This window comes from Dipteris shenzhenensis, chromosome 24, assembly GCF_047967505.1.
Source record: "Dipteris shenzhenensis isolate YYH24624 ecotype China chromosome 24, Dip_SZ_1.0, whole genome shotgun sequence".
Lineage (NCBI taxonomy): Eukaryota > Viridiplantae > Streptophyta > Polypodiopsida > Gleicheniales > Dipteridaceae > Dipteris > Dipteris shenzhenensis.
In genome coordinates this window covers 53,693,174-53,712,481 of record NC_141619.1, presented here as the reverse complement: position 1 = coordinate 53,712,481, position 19,308 = coordinate 53,693,174, and the positions used below count along the sequence as shown (strand labels likewise).

The following is a 19,308-nucleotide window of genomic DNA, read 5'->3' as shown; positions in this document are numbered from 1 at the left end:
TACTCACTAGCTTCAAGAAAAACGTACACTCTGTCATATCTCTGTCTCTCTCTCTCTCTCTCTCTCTCTCTCTCTCTCTCTCTCTCTCTCAAACAGCTTTCCCTAACCATAGCTCTGCATATAAAAGCCCATCGAGCACTGGTAATGTTCCAACATACTTCTTGTCCTTATGTCATTAAAAGAATTCGAGTGTGAAGTAGAGGTAGATTTGGATTTTGCTACCTTCGATGCTCGTTTCTTTGCAAAATCACTATTACATAAACATAAAATACCGGTGAAAAAATAGGTGCGAACATGCGGCAAACGAGCAAGGATCTTAAAAATTTCAAAAAACTACAGAACGTTGGTAATATCAATGCAAATTTGAAAAACACCGGTATTATCAGCGGAGATTAAAAACCGCCGGTAATATCGGCACTTTAAGGAAAAAAATAGATGCCGATACTACCAACATTAGTTTTTTGAGATAAACATAGATAATATCGGCGTTTTAAGTTAAAAAATAAATGTCGATAGTACCGGTGTCAACTTTTTGAGATAAACGTTGGTACCATTAGTGTTTTAAGTTTAAAAATGAATGCTGATACTACCGGCGTGAATTTTTTCAAATAAACGCCAGTACCACCGGTGTTTTTTACGTAACGCCGGTAGTATCGGCATTTTATATTTCTTTCAATTAACAAATCATTTATTTATTCATCCACGATAATATCAATATACAATAACGATGACAGATTATTGTCATCTAATTTAAGAAGAGGATAGCCAAAGCATAGAAGAATCAGTGTGTCAACATAGGGCTGGAAGAGGATCCCAATGACATTCTCTTGGGTGGATGTGTTAGTTGCAAGTTTCAAACACGTCGACGATATCGAATTGCAGAAGATCATGTGAGAAGATATGGGATTGAAGATATCAGATAATATACAACATGATTTGAGTCTCAGGTACAAGGAATGAGTACAAGTAAGTGAATCACACTTGGATATGAGGCCAAATCCATGTGCTGCATCAGTGCATCATAGGGATGCTAGACGACAAGCTATGGCAGGTGTTGCGAGTACATCTTCTGATCCCTTGACTGAGGCAGAGATTGAAATAGAGGATGTTGAAGAAGATCTGGGATTTGAGACAGGAGTACAAGATATGCTCAATGATTTTTTTTGTGATATTTTACCCCAAGAGGAAGCAAATGAGAAAGCAAAAAAAAGATAGGAACATGAGGCCGAAATAAAAGATCAATGCAACAAACTATTGTATGAAGAGACGAAAGTATCAAAGTTACGTGTGCTGCTCTGTCTTCTCAATCTTCAAGCTATGTATGGTTGGTTCGCCGATATTAGTGTAACAGCTTTGTTTCAACTATTGCAAAAAATTCTCTCCAAGAAAATTGTATGCCAGAGTCACGTAATGAAGCAAAGAAGACGTTAGCTACTCTTGGTCTTGACTATGAGGCTATACATGCTTGTCCCAATGATCATGTATTGTTCAGTAAATATCTATCAAATGAATTGCAATGTCCTCAGTGTGGTGCATCTCGTTATCGAGAAGATGTTCAAGGAAACAAAGTGCCAAGTTGAAAGAAACATTAAACAATTATCAAGGTGTATATATACTTGCAACATTTTGTGCCAATCATGAGTCTTGAAACCACTTAACTCTTTTTCTTTGGCACTGGTGAAGGCACCTTTCAAGCTATGCATGGTCCCTGTGAGTGTACGTAGAGTTTCAATTACCTTTTTCAATACACTTCTCTCTTCATTGCTAAGAATCCAAGGTGCATCTGAAAGTTGTCCATTCTCATGATGCCAATACCTTCGCAACCTGTTTGCTTCCTTCAGATATGCCCTACTATTGTAATTATCTTTCTATCCATATATGTGCTGCCATACAGCAACTGCAACATTCTTGAAACAATGCATAGGATCTAAAAGGTGATTGATTAGAAGTTCTTTCCAATATGGCAATGCATAGAAAGCGTTCAATCCTTTCATCCCTTGTCGAGAGAATTCTTTACCATCATCCCATGCTTGTTTCCAGTCACTCACTGTCATTATACTTGGAACTAGCCTTTGATCTCGTCCTTACGTGGGATGATCCAGAGGAAGGAACCTGGTGTGCCCCTCATAAATGATCTTCAAGATGTCCTATATAACGAGCTTGCAATTTTGGACCACATATAGGGCATGCATGATATCCTTGGACACTATATTTGCTTACATCCCCGTACCCTGGATAATCATGCATAGTCCACATCTAGCTCTCAAATTGAACATTTTACGATGTCTTTTCTTTGAACTATCAACCAGTGTAATTCCATTCCAAAGATCTTATAGCTCATCAATCAATGAAGCTAAATAAACGGACATGTCCTTCACCTTTCTCTTCCCTGGTATAAGTAAACATAATATAAGATGCCCTTTTTTAATTGACATCCATGGAAGAATGTTGTAATTCACAAGAACTACTGGCCAAGTAGACCATTTTGTTGAACGGAGACCAAAGGGATTCACACCATCCGTTCCAAGTCCCAATCTCAAATGGCGTGGTTCTCTTTCAAACACAGGCCACTTTCTATCTATATGTTTACATGCAGGACTGTCTGATGGTGTTCGCATTATGCCATCTGTAGATCTGTTTTCTGCATGCCATGACATAAGACTTGCGATTTTCTTGCATCTGAGCATTTGCTTAATGCATGGAATGAGTGAGAAATGTCTCAAAATCTTTACTAACTTGTTATATGTTTGCCTTGTAGTTCATTCTTCCAATAGCAATATCTGGTGTGAGTACAATTGGAGTGCGAAAATGTATATACAACTTGTCTTCACTTGTAAGATTGGTATTTGATGAGATTTTTAGAATTAGATAGTGTGTATGGATATCTTTCTATTTTGCCCTTTTTGTGCAAGTGGATATCTCGCAAGGAGATTGATCATACATCCATTTACAGGATGAGAATCTTAGCAATTGAGACTGTGTGCATGATAGAAAACACATTTCCAACAATGAGCATTTTGATGATACAGGTTCACATATTCGTACATTTGGTTGATGAAGTAGCTATGGTAGGGGTTGTGAACACATGATAGATGTTTTACCTGGAACGTTTCATGAAGATCTTAAAAGGTTTTGTTCGTCAAAAGGCCAGACCTGAGGGAAGCATGGCAGAGGGTTGGTTGGTGCAAGAATCTTGTGTCTGGATATCTGAATATCTTGGACGTGTAGATAGAACCATGCCAATGCTATGGAGTACTAAGGATGATGACAAATTGACTGATGAAGTGCGTCAAGGTAAGGGCTTATGCTTTCACTTGACGGATGAGACAAGGAAGAAGATACAATCATATTATATTGCAAATGCCATCGTCATGGAGAAATGGCGTGACCGATATGTGGAGGCAAGAAACAGTGATGGTAGTTTACCTATTATGCTCACGCAATCATGGATCCTTCAGACCATGCTAGCAGCAAAGAGCAACGGTGAAACGGTTAGCACCGAGGAGCTTTACTATGCTTACGGCTGTGATTGACATGTGAGTGAAAAATTAACTTTTGTTGCTAAGTTGTAGAAAACATCTTTTTTTTTTTTGAAGGCTTATAAGTTGGGTGCAATATGGTCTTGAGGATGCCATTTTCGTGTACAGTACATCGATCAGAACCGTACCACATATGATAGTGGTGTTTCCACCACATTCGATCAAGAAACCAGTGTAGGGAGTGGACAAATTAAAAAAATTCACATACTATGGACACATCAAAGAAATCATCGGAGTCTCATTTCGATCTTTCAAAATACATATTTTAGAAGTGACATGGTACGAAGCTGTGAAGGGGGCCATCGACCTTCCATAAAAGTGGCCCAAAATGGTTTTGTCATGGTGGACAGCAAACGATTGTGAACCAATCCTACTGATACTTTCGTTTTTCTTAACCGGTGTGATCAAGTACATGTACATAGATGTATCTCATAACTTAGTCTCCAAGTATGTTTAATTTGTGATTTTTATGTATTGCTATTTTAATATTTAAAGATATTTTACTATCCCATGCATGGACATACAAATTGGATGTATTGATGTCACACCTCATACACATCGGGCACTTCAAGACAGATCTATCCTTCATTAATGAAATAAATAGAATCTTGGATGATGTTGATGGACTTTTGAGGGAGGATCGTCTACAGAAGAGGAGATCACCTATTATAGTTCTAGATCAATAACTGGATCTTCAACAACTGATTCTGGTTCTGAAAGTACTTTCACAAATACAAAGGACTTCGTTGATGACATCAATAGTACTGTCTCTCACAATACAACTGGACTAAACCTAGAGATTATTCTAGAAATAGATCATGATGATCTTTACGCAGATGTTACATCTACTCCATTGTAATGCTAGCATTAATCTATCTCTCAAAAAGGGATCTTGATGTATATTTTGTCTTTTAAATTTGAGAGATTTGTTGACGGTTTGTCTTGATTTTTTATCTCCAAGTGTAATTTGGCACAGTGATTCAATCTGAATATTATACACATATATAGATGTGTATGTGTGTGTGTGTGTGTGTGTGTGTGTATATATGTGTGTGTGTGTGTGTGTGTGTGTGTATGTATACACACACACACACACACATTGATATTATACACATATATTGATGTGTATGTACACACACATATAGATGTATATGTACATATGTATATAGATGTATATGTATATATATATATATGTATATATATGTATGTATATGTGTATATATATATATATATATATATGTATGTATGTATGTATGTATGTATGTATGTATGTATGTATGTATGTATGTATCTGTGTGTGTGTGTGTGTGTGTGTGTGTGTGTGTGTGTGTGTGTGTGTGTATACATCTATATACATGTGTGTGTGTATGTATGTATGTATGTATACACACACACACACACACACACACACACATGGATATTATACACATATATAGATGTGTATGTACATATGTATATAGATGTATATATATATATATGTATGTATGTATGTATGTATGTATGTATATATGTGTATATAAACATATACATATATACATATATATATACATATATATATATATATATATATATATATATATGTATGTATGTATGTATTTATGTATGTATGTATGTATGTATATATGTATATATGTATATGTTTATATACACATATATACATACATACATACATACATACATACATAAATACATACATACATACATATATATATATATATATATATATTTATATTTATATTTATATCTGCTCTGCTAGCGCTGATAGCATTGATGATCAATGCCGATACTATCGTCGTTATTAATTGATGCTGATATTATCGACGTTTACATAGCCGGTACTACCGATGCGAGTAGAAAATTTTAGTGCCGATACTATCGGCACGAGTAGGAATGTTAAAAACGCCGATATTATCGGTGTGAGCAGGCATATTTCGAAACCCGAGAGCTTCTCTTTGGTTGATTTTCAAAATTCTTCTGTGAAGAGCGCACGGAAAGGTGGTGGTGGTGTGGTGGTGATCCAAAGTAATCAACACAATCATGCTCCATGGACATAACTATTTCAGTCGTCGTGCTCTCAGGTAAGAAAACATAACTTGTTTTTGCTTTCTTCTTCTCGTGCATGCATATCCACGAACAGTTACCAAGTTACCAGGTTTTGATGTATGTACACTTTGTCAGCTCGTGTGCTTACAATGAGCACCCATTCTCGATCAAGTTCACGAGACATCAGGAGATCAAGAAGCTCCACAGAGTCTCGTATCTCCCGATATTTAGATAAGGAACTCATGGAAGAGATATGACGTCGTGGACTCCAGTCCACTGGCGAAAGCCGTCGACATGATGAGGACAGTCCCTCTAGCGGTAGACAATCGCTTGAGGACACAGGAGGGTGTGGAGGATGTTGTGGTGTCGGCGGTTCTTCAAAGCAAACTACGTCATGGAGGCCGCCAAAGTACCCATCAAGAAGGGCTCCTCGAAGTTCAGTTCCTCCTTCAAAGCAACCTTCACAGCAGACGACGCCAGCGGAGACTCCTTCGTGGGAAACGTCCCCCGACTTCACACCGCTTGATACGCCCAAGATGTATGTTTTTTAAACTATCTTTATCTTCAATATTAATGTTTTTTGGCACATGAACACATCCACACCTTCGTTGGTTGCAAAAGACATACTCTGATCTCGACGAAGATGGATGGATCCTTTCTAATAGTAGAGGGAATTTGGTTCTATCAGATCTCAAAGGTCTGATAGATGTGTATATGCTAAAGCATATGTTTTCAAATTAGAGAAGAGTGCCCACCATAGAAAAAGCGATCATTTAGAGTATATTACACGAGAGGTACGTTAAGTGTAATTGCATGTTTTGTTTTTCATCTCTATTTTGCTTACACTTTGTACATGTTGGTTTTTGGTTTGTATGGCACAGGTTTCCAAATCTAGAAGGCATGGTTGTGAGAGAAGAGCTTCTGTTCTCTCACATGGGCAAGATCTTGCGTTCAAAGCATGTAGATCTTGTGAAAACAATAAAAAATAATTACAAGAAACCTTCTTGGTGTACGAAGGCGGTGTGGGAGGAGGGAAAGGAGTGGCACAGGATGAATGAGGCAAAGTGGTCCCAGCAGTGCGAGGCACAACGAGTGCAGATGGACTCTCAAGGTGCTCACAGACTAGGAAGTGGAGGTAGATCGCGCTTCAAGGCATATTTTGTAAGTGTACTACTTCTTGCATCATGGAAGTGTGCAGCCTTAACATTGTATGTGCAATTATGTGATATTCTTTGTGTTGCATATATGCAGAAAGAAACTATCGATCACTTTCCTATAGATGAGGAGATTGCGAGAGTGAGAGAGATAAGAACAAGTGCCTTTCTCGAAAAGCTTGCATTTGAAGGCACCCAATTACACACAGTGGATATCCATCAACTAGTAAATATATATTATTTTAATATTTTTACAAAGTTTGTAATCATTTAGCCACTCTCTAGAATACTATTTTGTGGTACATTGTAGGTGAATGATCCCGTACTTATATACATCTTCTCCACTATTTTTGATTTGATGCAGGCTGATTAAGTTACAATGAAAGTGTTAATGCAATTACCTACATGGTAAGGTAGAGTAAAGAGTAAAAAAAAATAGTGCATATGTATGGTGCATGGTGCATGGTGCATGTATATGGTGTATGATGTATGTTGTATCATCTCTTAACTATTCTTTTGTTTACTTGCAAGGTCCACCTTTTCTCTCACAGGCATTCAAGTATCTAGGCGAGTCTTCTTCTCAGCCCATGGATAGTGATGAAGATTAGACAATGTTAGGTTGTAATTTTGGACATGTAATTCGATATGTAATCATTTGGGCATGTAATTTTTTGTATATGGTCTTTTGTATATGCTGAAGACAATAGTATTTTATTACTATAGATGAGATTGGTCAAATGTGAGACTATTTTTTTTTTAATGACTACTTGCGCCGGTAATATTGGCGTTAATATTCTACTCGCATCCGTAATCTATTTTTTTTTAATGACTGCTTATGCCGGTAATATCGGTGTTAATATTCTGCTCGCGCTGATAATATCGGCATTTAATATTTTTGCAAAGTGTTGATGTTGTTGATGCCCTACTGGTTATGCTGGATTATCGGCTGTGTGCACGCCGATAATATCGGCATTTCATGATTATTTTTCTATTTCTAATACGCAGATAATATCGACGGAATAAATCCCAATATTATCGGGGTTAATAAAATGCCATTATCATCAATGCTTTGCGCTGGTATTACTGGAGTTACTTGTTGCCATCCATTTGCACTCTCTGACAAAAGTTCCATAAAATTAATATAACTTGGATAATTCTTGGGAGTAAGATTTTGGATGTTAGATAGAGAGGGTAAGGTCAAGAATTGAAGGAAAGAAGGTTATGGAAGAGAAAAAGGTGATACAAAGGGATGAGAATAGAGAGACTATGGTGGGAAAGCTATTTTAAGAAACGACAAAAATGTAGGTAGAGTATGATAAATGTATCAAGGATGGAGAGGATTATCAAGAGGTGGGACGGACATAGATGTTGTGGTTGATATAAAGGACATACCTCTCAGTCATACTATGAGAGAATGGGGTGCTTGCTTGGATTATTACCACACTCCCAGAGAGACAGTCAATAAAGAAAGAGAGAGAGTGGGGGAAGGTGGAGAGAGGAGATATAGCATGTTATTACCGTGTGCATTATTGTGCTTATTTCCATGCTTATTACCGCTTTCATCTTTTTTCAAAATGCCACCTGTTCCGTTTCTTCTCGTTTTTTTTCTCTCTCTCTCTCTCTCTTTATCTCTCTCCACCATCATCTCTCTTCCTCCCACTCTCTCTCTCTCTCTCTCTCTCTCCCATCATCTCTCTCCCATTCTTTTTCCCTTCCACTCTCTTTCATAAATATTTGGATTTTAACTCACTTATATATATGTGTGTGTGTGTGTGTATTATCTCTTTAACTTTTTTTTAAAGAAATCTTGATGTTATATTTGTTTTTGGTTTCTCTTTGTCTCTCTCTCTCTCTCTTCCATCATTTCTCTCTCTTTCACTCTCTTTTACAAACATTTAAATTTTTAATCACTTGTAATATATATATGTGTGTGTATGGATGCATATATATATATATATGTATATATTTTTGGCATTGTCCTCTCTAGTATACTAGAAAATGAAAGATCTCAAGGAGATTGGACATCTAATTTAGGTTACACACAATAAAATTCTAAGGAGATATGTTTGATATAATAAGAATTCCTATGAATTCAATAGTAAAAACCACGATAATAAATATAAAAAAATGACAAAAATAGAAGCATGATTATAAAACAATGACATAAAAACAACAAAAAAAACTAATCTCAAGATGGATGTCAAATTTTGTCTGCCAAGAGGTCTCTATAAACATTAGTATCCATGTCTAAGTCCATAGTGGCTAAGATCAACACTATAAGAGAATGGGGTATTTGCAGTGGGTTATTACTGCGATCTTGGAGAGAGAGTGGAGAGAGAATGAAGAGAGGTGGAGAGACGTAGAGAGAGAATATCTAGTGCGCTATTATTGCGAGTATTACCGTGGATATTACTGTGAATATTATCGCGCTTATTATCGCTAAAGATTAATTTTTAAAATTTCACCTGTTTAGTTTGTTTTCGCTTTTTGTCTGTCTGTCTGTCTCTTTCTCTCTCTCTCTCTCTCTTCTTCATCATCTCTCTCTCCCATCATCGAGCTATGCCTCTCTCTCTCTCCCTATCATCTCTCCCTTCCACTTTCTCACTTATATATTAGGTTTGTTCTCATTTTCTCAATTTTTCTCTCTCTCCCATCATCTCTCTCTCTTCCACTCTTTATCATAAACATTTAAAGTTTTAAATCAATTATAATATATACGTGTGTATGTGTAATGTAACGGTAAAAACCACAATGACAAATATAAAAAAATGACAAAAATAGAAGCATAATTATAAAACAATAACATAAACACAACAAAAAAACTAATCTCAAGATGGATGTCAAATTTTGTCTTCCAAGAGGTCTCTATAAACATTAGTATCCATATCTAAGTCCATAGTGGCTAAGATCAACACTATGAGAGAATGGGGTATTTGCAGCGGGTTATTGCTTCGACCTTGGAGAGAGAGTGAAGAGAGAATGGAGAAAGGTGGAGAGAGGTAGAGAGAGGATATCTAGTGCACTATTATCGCAAGTATTACTGTGGATATTACTACAAATATTATCGCGCTTATTATCGCTACATATTAATTTTAAAATTTCATCTATTTAGTTTGTTTTCACTTTTTGTCTCTCTCTCTCTTTCTCTCTCTCTCATCATCTCTCTGCCTCTCTGTTTCCCCCTATCATCTCTCCCTCTCACTTTCTCACTTATATATTAGGTTTATTCTCATTTTTTCAATTTCTGTCTCTCTCCCATCATCTCTCTCTCTTTCACTCTTTCTCATAAACATTTAAATTTTTAAATCAATTATAATATATACGTGTGTATGTGTAATGTGTGTATATATGTATGTATGTATTTTCGAGAAATATATATGTATGTATTTTATAAATTTTTGGATTTTAACTCACTTAAATATTATGTTTGGTTTTGTTTTCTCTATATCGCTCTCTCTCTCTCCCAGTATGTCTCTCTCTCTCTCTCTCTTTTGTTCTTTCTCATAAACATTTAAATTTTTAATCAATTATAATGTATATGTGTATATGTATAAATGTGTGTGTGTGTGTGTGTGTGTGTGTGTGTGTATATATATATATATATATATAGAGAGAGAGAGAGAGAGAGATCTGAAGGAGATTGGACATCTAATTTGCATTGCACACAATAAAATTATAAGGAGATATGTTTAATATTGAGAGAATTCGTATGGACTCAACAACAATAACTATGATGACAAGTATTAAAAAAATGACAAAAATAAAAGCATAATTATAAGAAAATGACAAACACAATACAAAAGATCAATCTCAAGATGGATATCAATTTTCATCTGCATCTCTACAAGCATTAGTATCCATATCTAAGTCCATGGACGTGGCTAGATCAATAAATAAACTCATTTCTTCATCATCCGAAGCATCTTTAATCGATTCGTTATCTTTCCCATCTTCATTTTTCCCACTATGGTGTGCGTTGGAGAGAGGTTGCATGTCATCAACCTTAGTGGCATCCTCCTCAGCATGTGCATCCTCATAGCATCACTATGGGAGAATAGGGTGTTTGCAGCGGGTTATTACCATGGCTTTGGAGAGAGAATGAGAAGGAGAAGAGAGACGGTGGGGGGTGGAGAGAGGATATCAAGTGCCCTATTACCGCGGTTATTATCACGCCTATTACTGTGATTATTATAGCTCAAAATAAAATTTGAACTCCTGCCTTTTTCGATTGTGCTGGCTCTCTCTCTCTCTCTCTCTCTCTCTCTCTTCTACTATCATCTCTCTCCCTCTCCCTCTCTCTCTCTCTCTCTCTCTCTCTCTCTCTCTCTCTCTCTCTCTCTCTCTCTCTCCCATTATCTCTCTTCCATTCTATTTTCCTCTCCCTCTCTTCATAAATATTTGAATTTTAGCTCACTTATAATATATTATGTTTGTCTATTTTTTGTTTTCTTTTTTTCTCTCTTTTCCACCATCTTTCTCTCTTTCACACTTTCTCATAAACATATACATTTTTAAATAAATTATAATATATATATATGTGTGTGTGTGTGTGTGTGTAAATATATGTATATATGTATATATGTATTTTGGACAAGTATGTATGTATATATTTCATAAAGATATAGATTTTAACTCACTTATATATTATGTTTGTTTTCATTTTTTCTATATCTCTCTCTCTCTCTCTCTCCTATCATCTCTTTCTATTCTATTCTTTCTCATAAACATTTAAATTTTTAATCATTTATAATATATATGTGTGTGTAAGTGTAAATGTGTGTATATATGTATATATGTATAGATCTTAAGGAGATTGGATATCTTATTTACATACCACCCAATAAATTCTAAAGAGATTTGTTTAGTATTGAAAAAATTCCTATGGATTTAACAGCAAGGATTACGATGATAAATTTAAAAAAAGTGACAAACATAAAAGAATAAATATAAGACAATGGCAAACACAATACAAAAGATCAATCTCAAAAAGATGGATATCAATTTTTGTCCGCCAAGAGGTCTCTACAAGCAAAGATGTCTTTGCAAAGATAGACCTACTCCATGGTGTGACTGGAATCACATACCATAGTCTTCTTTGATGTAGGGAAGGCACATAGAAGACCTATCAATTAAAAAACTCAAAACAAGAAGGTTAGGCAATGATCACTTGAATTCTATAAATTTAATTATAATTTATTGCATCTCTTTATCTACTCGCAACTAGTAGGGTGTACCAAGATATCGGTTTTTTCATGATGAAACTTGGTGGAATCCACCATATGTAGACCACTCTCATGTTTCATCACCGCACCCACAAACCATCGACACTCAAAGAGAAATAAGTGAAATGTTATGACATCCACCTTGATTATTCTTTCTATGGTTTCACAATACCTTACCTCCATGCTTGTAGTATCAAAGTTGCCCATCACTCTGCTATCGCTTGTGGTTTTGCTCTCATCAACCCTTCAGGTACGAAAATGATGTCCTTGAGACCACATAGAGTTGAAAGTGAGACCCTGCAAAATAAATAGATTTTAAATGCATATACTCAAACAAATAAACACAAAGACATATGCATAAGCAAATTCACGTATGAACTATTTTTTCATTACCTTTGGCATGCACCCTCTTGCATACTCCCATTCTCTAGGGCTAATTTGCTCTCCTTGTGCCTTAGCTTTGGTCATCGTAGTATGTATCTATTCCACATCAATGAGAGCGGGAAATTTTGCAAGCGCTTTAGGAAAAGGAGGTGCTCTCCTTCCTCCATGTGCCCTCTTCCATGCATCTCTTTCTATATCTCTTGTTGCACGTGCTTTCACAAACATATCCACCCATTTTGTCATCACGGGAGCATTGAGTAGGGAGTAGTTATTTACCATAGCCCAAAAACATCTATCCATGAACGGACAAGGTCCCTTTTCCACTATGGATGTTGGAATGCATCTTTGGATCCTCTTCTTCGGTCCATAGACGAGGCAATGATGGATCAATGGTAGAGCGATATTGAGAGACATAGACAAAAGCCTCTTGCACTATCCAACCTTCTGCCATACTTGCCTCCAGTTGAGTTCGTAATCTGACAAAATCTTTTAGTGTCTTGAGGAATCTCTCTAATAAGAATATCCACCTAGAGTACTGCATCGCACCACAAATGGCAATCTCATCAACTAAATGGACTAGTAAGTGCACTTGACTAACAAGAATAGATCATGGAAAAGCATCCTTGAGAGCACAAATGGCCTCCACTGCAAGAAGACGAGCTGCAGGAATGGAAGAGATTTCTATCTCTTTGGAGCTCACAAACCTACAAGTAATACATGTATTTAGTCGCATGATTGAGAAAGAGAGAGAATCATGATTGGAATAGGAGTTATGGTACATTACCTCACCACCTCTCCAACCTTGAAGATTGCTCTCTTCACCTTTGCATCTCCATATCCACTTATGCCTATTGGAATGACAAACTATAAAACAAAAGCATGCATGTGATTATTGCATTAAAGACATAAGTACATGTAAGAAAAGAAAGAAAGATTAGTGTTTAACCTGAAGCATCTTATGCCAATCATGACTTTTGAGTCCATAGAGCTGAGTCAAACCCCCCTTCTTGCTTTTTGTGAATGTACCCTTGGAGAGATCGCATGTAGCCGGTGGGGATGCAGATGGAGGTAATGACTTGCTTCATTTGCTCTTGCTCTATTTTGGACATAATCCAAGGTGCCTTGGAAAAAATAATCTTCACACGAGCCCCCATGTGAGGTGTAGCTGAGGGAGGGAGACGTTGAAGGGCTTGCATGTCTTCCCTAGCACCAAGTGAATCCCTCTTACCCGTTACGTGATCCCATATGGTTTGTCCCAAATTCTTGAACACGTGCATGGGATGGAAAAGGTGTTAGATCTTCGATTTTGACCAATAGGGAAGGCTAAGCAAGGTCGAATGTTGTGACATACCTCTCGGTGGTCCATTAGGAGAAGGAGATTGCACATGATGCTCCTCCCAATGCTTTGCCCAATCTTGCATGTTCCATTGAAATGGCTTCATCCCATTGGTGGAAGGTACATACTTGGGATGTGATGTAGGCAAGAATCTATGGTTGTTGGGATATATCACTTTGTTTAAGAGTACGAGTCTCTCTGTGACCACAAATTGGACATGCTCTACTCCCAGATGTGGATAAACCTAGAACATACATACAAACAAGAAGGATGTGCACATTTTTTAATACACTTTGATATATACATAGTACTCAAAGATAAGATATGGGCATACTAGAGATCTCTCCAAAGCTTGTAAAGTCATGCATCGTCCACAAGAGGATGCCCTTCACCAAAACATGTCAATCTCAAGGGGGCCTAGAAACATCCATCACCTCGATGCCTCTCCACAACACTTGTAGCTTCTCGATAAGAGGATCTAGGTAAACATCCATGTTTTTAGCCTTATGCTTTCCTGGGATGAGAAGAGAGAGAAAGATGTTACCTTTTTTGTTGTCTCCCATGGTGGAATGTTGTAGTTCACAACTACAACCAGCCAAGTACTCCAAGTAGTGAAAGGTTCACTGAAGGGGTTCACTCCATCAGTAGCCAAACCAAGCCTCAAGTGTCGAGGCTCCCTAAACTCTGGCCATGTATCTTCAATGTGAACCCATGCCAGTGTATTCGCTAGCACTTTCATCACTCCATCCGTACTATGATTTGATGCATGCCAAGTGACTAGTGTGCTACTCCTTTTGCTTCTAAACATATGTTGACAACACAAGGGATAAGTGAAAAATGTCTCAACACCTTGCGAAGAAATGTGGTGGTTTACATGTCATCCTTATACCTCTTCTCTCCACATTTGGGACATGTATCTGCATAGGCATGCTCACCACAAAATAGCATACAATCATTGACACATGCATGTATGCGCACATAGTCCATCCCCAAGCTAGTCACAATATCTCAAGCATTGTATTGGACAGTTGATTACATACCCGTAACAACTTCCTTAGCAATCTAAAACATACCAAAAAATCATGAAAAAAAATGATATTAAGAAATAAGTATAATACACGATGTTAACGATATTGCCATATATAAGGATACTTACCTAAGAAGTGCATCAACACTTGTACTACTCCATCCAAGCATCGCCTGAAGATTCAAGATCTCAAGGGAGGCTCGCAAAATAGAGTAAGTACTTTTCTCATACACCGGTTTTCGGGTTGCTTCAAGCAAGAACTCTTTTGAAAATCGCCTGACCTCCTCGCATGTGTAATCATCCTCACAATCATTATTGGCTTTACTGAGGAGTAAATCCTCCACCATTTAATGTGAAATGGTGTTCTCAATCCTCACATGGGCTTTCTTCACATGGGGTAGAACATCGTCAGATGCACATGCACCTTCATCATGAACCCCTCTTGATGTGCTGACCTCGAGGTGGTTGAAACTCCTGTGATGGCCTCTTTTCGTATCCGCTTCTCCCTTCTCCTTTGTGCTCCGCCACCAATGATGCTCCAATGCGGAGCAATGTCGATTTTTGCCAACATTCGTGGATCCATCGTCTTCTCTCATGTATGCTTTCGCGGATCCTCCCATAAGCCCCAATCTTCAACGTGTGCCAAGCATACGCGTCGAAGATGTGCAATGCTCATTTTACACCTTGTGCAAGGGCATGGCAAGCGATCGGCCAACCATCGAGTGTATTCCGGGCCCGCCTGCGGCCCCTCATCGTTCCATTCGTTCTACATGCATGAACAAGGATTTATGATAATTTTTGAAATACTTGTGACAAAAAGTAACACTACCAAGATGATTTTACAAAACTAAATGATCACTTCAATATTGAATTTATAAAAATTATTTGATTCTCCTTACCCTAAATCTATGCTTACAAAATGTACATAGAATATTACAATCCTATGTCTTAGGTACTTTTGCAAGCAAGAATCTAGCATACCATTGACAAAAAAAGATATGTCAAGAGCAAAATCTGGACACGCCATGGCTACCTTCCTTCAGAAAGTACAAGCTATGAGAGAAAGAAGATCCGCAGAGATAGTAGGCGCTACACCCTCCTTGATGGGGTGTTGTACCGTCAAGGCATGGATGGGGTACTCAGACGGGCCATTGATGCAGATGAAGTGCCTAAGGTATTGAAGCATTATCATGATGGATTTTGTGGAGGCCACTATGCCAGTGACTATACAGCTAAGAAGATTTTACATGCTGGATACTATTGGCCGACCTTGTTCAAGGATGTCACTTTGTATTGCAAAACCTGTGAACCATGTCAATTCTTCGGTAGGAAGGATTTGCGTCCTGGGCAACATCACCCAGTGATGTCAATCCATCCGTTTCAGAAGTGGGGAATAGATTTTGTCGGGCCCTTGCCCATGACTGCCCGCAAAAAGAAGTATCTTTTGGTAGCCACTCAGTATGTCACTAAGTGGGCTGAAGCTATCGCCCTCTCTGCTGCAAATGGCAAGGCAGTTTCAAATTTCATATTTGAACGTATTTGTACAAGGTTTGGGACACCCATGGAGATAGTCTCTGACCATGGGAGTCCATTCTTAAATGAAGCAGTGGAGTTACTCATGGATCGCATGGGCATTGATCATCACACTTCTAGCATCTATTATCCAGCATCCATGGGTCAAACAGAGCAGACCAATGGCCTCCTCTGTAAAACCATAGGAAAAATGGCCGTAGGGAACAGGAGCCAATGGGATCAGAAGGTCACTGAAGCAGTGTGGGCTTACAACATCACTCATAAAACATATACAGGTCACACCCCTTTTGAGTTGGTGTATGGTACTGAGGCAGTTTTACCACTAGAGATAGAGATTCCGGCCTTGAGATTGGCACAGGAATAGAGGATGACAGAAGATGAACATGTAGAGGCCAGATTGGTACAACTTGAGAAGTTAGATGAGACCCGACGCCTTGCACTACACCAAACAGAGATCCAAAAGAATCGACAAAAGGCCCGATTGGATGCTAAGATTTGCAAGGGATGGGAAAGACACTTTGCTAAGGGGGATGTTGTGCTATGCTTTGATAACAGATTGGACCACCAAATGGATAAGAAGTTTCTGCCACTGTGGGTTGGTCCATACAAAGTCATCAAAGAACGTAGCAATGGGTCTGTACAAGTTCAGGAGCTGCATGAACCATATGGCAAGAAGGTGATCAACAAGCGTTACCTCAAGCCTTTCTTTGTGCGTGATGGGCCCAGGCATGGAAATGCTGTGCATTCCTTGCCTGGGGGGGGGAACTGTTATGGATAAAATTGTCTAAGGAAAAAGGCATTAATATGTATGTGTGTTTGTATATGTGGCAATAGTATAATAAAATATGGTGTGCATAGGGCCCAAGGTTGAGGTGGCAAGGCATGACCATGTGCCACCCTTCCATGTAAGAGGACCCATAAGGTGTGTTGTACATAATCCATAATAGTAATAATATAAAATGCAAGGTGGCATGGCTCCTCCATGTGCCACCCCTCCACCTAGGCTGCATTTAGTGAGATATGGCTTAAAGTCCATGGGAGAAGCAATATAAAATAGGTGGAGATAGATATTATATTGAGTTATTCCCTCCATATGGGATAGGCCCATGTGGGGGAGGTATAGAAGGACAAAGAGAGCTAGTTAAATAATGGGGAAAGTAGGATGAGGTGGCAAGATTCCTTGTGCCAACCCTCCACTTGTCCTCCTAGGGGTTTGAACATATTATAAAATTGGAAAGAGACCAAGGGAGTATCATAGACTTGAGATATGGGGCTTGATTTATGTGGAAAATTGAGGCAAAGGGTTGTCGCACACAATTGAGAGTGCGTAACCACCTATCCCACATGGGAGACTTTTCCACACACACCATGCATGTGGGAGGATACATTAATGTGGAGAGACCCCCTCTTTTGGCTATAAAAGGAAGAGGCTATTCCTTGATGAGACACGCTCATTCTTGTAAAGCCACCTAGCTAGTATTTTGATATTTCCCTCTCATCCCTTCTTTCAAATAAAGTATGGTTTTCTTCCCTTGATGTCTACATCGCCACATTCCTCCTCCTATCATGTACATGCTTCTCTTCCCCCTCTCCCTTTCCCCTTGTGTCATAGTCTCCCTTTTCCTTCCCTCCACTTCTAATTCCTTTTTCACCCCTATGACATCCCTTCGCCCTCATGATCTCCTTTTCTCTATGGCCTTTGAGCGTCACCATACTTAGCCTCTAGCCTCTGGTCTCGATAACTTTTCCGGCTAAAAGTGTTGGTATAGATAGTCCAAGGAAAGTAGACACGAAAGCATCATCAACCACTAGAACATAATGGATAGACACCGACACTCAAACCACCGGTAATAACATAGCAGATTAAATTCCAAATGAAGTAGTGGGCATCGGTATTTGCGCTATAACCGTTCAACATCGGTATTTGTAATTCTCAAAATACGCTAAAAATATCGGCATTTAGTGTCGCTAATACCAGTGTACACAAAAAAAAAAATTCGAAACATCGGTACTATCAGCATTTACACAGCCGATGATACCGATGTTTACACAGCCGATGATACCAGCGTTTATAGCAGGGCACCGATATTACCTGCATTTGCAAGAATATAAAAAATGTCGATAGTACTAGTGTGAGCAAAATTTAGGCGTCGATAGTACCAACGCAAGTAGGGATACAAAATTATTTTTTTGATACCATATATATATATATATATATATATATATATATATATATATACATATATATACATATACATCTACACACACACACACACACACATATATATATATATATATACATATACACATATAGATATACACTGCAAGACAAATTTGATGCCATATAACAAATGAAAGACATTGCAAGACCACAACGTATTAGAGGTCAAAAAATACATGCACTTGTGTAGATGCTCCTGCATAGCTTATCCACATGAACAAGTGTAGAAAAAGAGGAGACCGCTTGACTGATAGCAAGGTTTAAATAATGATTACATGTTCAAAAGTTTATAATCGATTACATGTAGAGTTCAATACAAGCTGACAAAATTACAATCTAAGTATAATAGTATCTAATCATCGCTGCTCTCTGTGGGCTCGTAGTCTTCATCCTCTTCATCTTCATTTGAAAGCTCCATGGGCGTATAAGAGGACTCGCCTATCTGCGAGAGAAGAGGTGGACCCTACAAGTAAACAAAAAAACAGTTACAAGACCATACAACATACTTCATACCAAACATATACATGCACCATACATATGCATTAAAGCTACATTTTTTTACTCTTTTATCTACCTTGCCATATGGATAATTGCACCAACAGTTTCATTCTAATATAACCAACCTGCATCATATCAAAAATAGTAAAGAAGATGTACACAAGCAGGGGATCATTCACCTACAATGCACCACAAAATAGTATTCTAAAAAGTGACAAAATGATTGCAAAGTTTGTAAAAATATTAACGGAATATATGTTTACCAGTTGATGGATATCCGCTGTGTGTAACTGGGTCCCCTCAGATGTAAGCTCATCCAAAAACGTACTTGTCCCTATCTTCCTCACTCTC

At 38.0% G+C, this 19,308-nt stretch overlaps 3 pseudogenes; 1 reads left to right on the top strand and 2 right to left on the bottom strand.

Annotated features, from left to right (window-relative positions):
* Window positions 1–2,084: 2,084 nt before the first annotated feature.
* Window positions 2,085–2,687, bottom strand: LOC147886783 (uncharacterized; annotated as a pseudogene).
* A 3,044-nt stretch (window positions 2,688–5,731) lies between these two features.
* LOC147886782 (uncharacterized) lies at window positions 5,732–6,303 on the top strand (annotated as a pseudogene).
* A 5,294-nt stretch (window positions 6,304–11,597) lies between these two features.
* LOC147886781 (uncharacterized) lies at window positions 11,598–14,665 on the bottom strand (annotated as a pseudogene).
* Between the last annotated feature and the right edge of the window lie 4,643 nt (window positions 14,666–19,308).